Source organism: Asparagus officinalis, chromosome 1, assembly GCF_001876935.1.
Source record: "Asparagus officinalis chromosome 1, Aspof.V1, whole genome shotgun sequence".
In the NCBI taxonomy this organism is placed as follows: domain Eukaryota; kingdom Viridiplantae; phylum Streptophyta; class Magnoliopsida; order Asparagales; family Asparagaceae; genus Asparagus; species Asparagus officinalis.
In genome coordinates, this window is record NC_033794.1 from 51,597,083 (window position 1) to 51,599,143 (window position 2,061).

Below are 2,061 nucleotides of genomic sequence, written 5' to 3' on the forward strand. Positions count from 1 at the left end.
TGAATGAGAGGTCCACAAATCGAGCGATCAAACCTTTCTACAGTTAGGATCGTCTCAAACCTCCCACTTCTAGTGTTTACCTGGTCAAACCTTCCTACAGTTAGGGCCAAAACAAAAATCCCCTCTCGATTCCTCCAATGAACGAGAGGTCTACTTTCAAATCGAGCAATCAAACCTTCTTACGGTTAGGGTCACATCAAACACCCGCTTGGTCAAACCTTCCTATAGTTAAGGACTAAGACCACAATTCACTCTCGGTAAACGAGAAATTCACCTTTAGTACGGTAATCAAACCTTCTGATAGTTAGGATTATCTGAATCTTTTTTATTTTCGGAGTAGAGATCCCACTCCTAATTTCACTTTTCCTTGGCAACTGGAGATAGAATATAAAATTCTTCCTCTTCGGTTTCGGGAGATAGAATATAAAACTCTTCCTCTCCCATTTTGGGTTCGTCTTTGCCCCAAGAGAAGACACAATATTTCAATATTATAACTTCAAAATCCGTGCATCACACGCATGGGGAATTTTATCCTGAATCCTAAGTAGGGATAAGTCAACGCCTAACATGTGTTGCCGGTTTAGTCTTTCACTGATTGAAGAAGATACCAAAATCCAAGTCTGGGGAATTTTATCCTGAAGCCTAAGAAGGGATAAGTTAGCACCTAATACGCATTGCAGGTTAGTCTTTTACCGTAAAAAAAAAGGACAAAAGCCCACATATTCAACATTATGGTAGGTTGTTATTCATAACGCCAAAATCCATGCCTTACACGCATGGGGAATTTTATCCCGAATCCTAACTAGGGATAAGTCAATGCCTAACACGTGTTGCCGGTTTAGTCTTTTACCGATTGAAGAAGACACCAGAATCCAAGTCTGGGGAAATTTATACCGAAGCCTAAGAAGGGATAAGTCAGCGGCTAATACGCATTACCGGTTAGTCCTTTACCGTAAAAAAAAAGAACAAAAGACCACATATTCAACATTGTGGCATGTTATTATTCATAACTCCAAAATCCACGCCTTACACGCGCGGGGAATTTTATCCCAAATCCTAAGTAGGGATAAGTCAACGCCTAACACGTGTTGCCGGTTTAGTCTTTCACCGATTGAAGAAGGCACCAGAATTCTAGTCTGGGGACTTTTATCCTGAAGCCTAAGTAGGGATAAGTCAGCGTCTAACACACGTTGTCGGGTAACCTATTCCCGTAACAATGGCAAAGTCTACATATTCGAAGTCGTAGCATCAAGTCTAAGGGAGTTCATTCCTTTAGCATAACATCGTATGCAGAACGAACTTAAACAATCCGCATGTAAGCCCGATTCAAATGGTAATCGGTAAGAGCACGTCAAATCCGTTGAGGGCTGAGGATTTGCCAAAAATCCTAAGTCAACGTCTGATACACGTCGCTGTTTAGTCTTTTAATAGGAGAAAGACGAAGTCAACGTATTCAATGTCGTAGCACTAAAAGAGTTAACTCTTTTAGCATAACGTCACATGCGGAACGGACTCAAACAATTCGCATGCTAGCCCGACTCAAACGATAATCGGTAAAGGCTCATCAAACCCGTTGATGGTTGAGAATTTGCCAAAAATTCTATAAATACGAGTCATTGACACATCAGCTTCATTAGTTGGTCTCGTGACTTGAGCATCCAACAACTTCGGGATGGGATCCGTATATGCAGATGAATCAGTTTTAACAAGTTGGTCCTGTAGCCTAGTATTTGGGATCGCCACGCTCCAATGCCTTAAGAGCTTAAACTGTGTAGACTCCAACAAACGTACGACTATAAACTGTGTTAACGTCGGTCAATGCACGCGCCCAACAATCAACTCACGCGCGTTGGTCAAATCGCACAAGTAGGTCAACTCGCGCGGAGCGTACAAGTCAACAAGATGATCAAATACGTAAAACGGTAGAAAATACAAGTCCCAGAAGAGCCAAAAAATACAAAAAATTAGCGAAGCAAAACTCCCAGCGTGCCGCGCAGGACGGACCAAACCGACCCGTGCCCGTGCGGGTCGGAATAATCTGACCCGCGCCGGCGCGGGTCG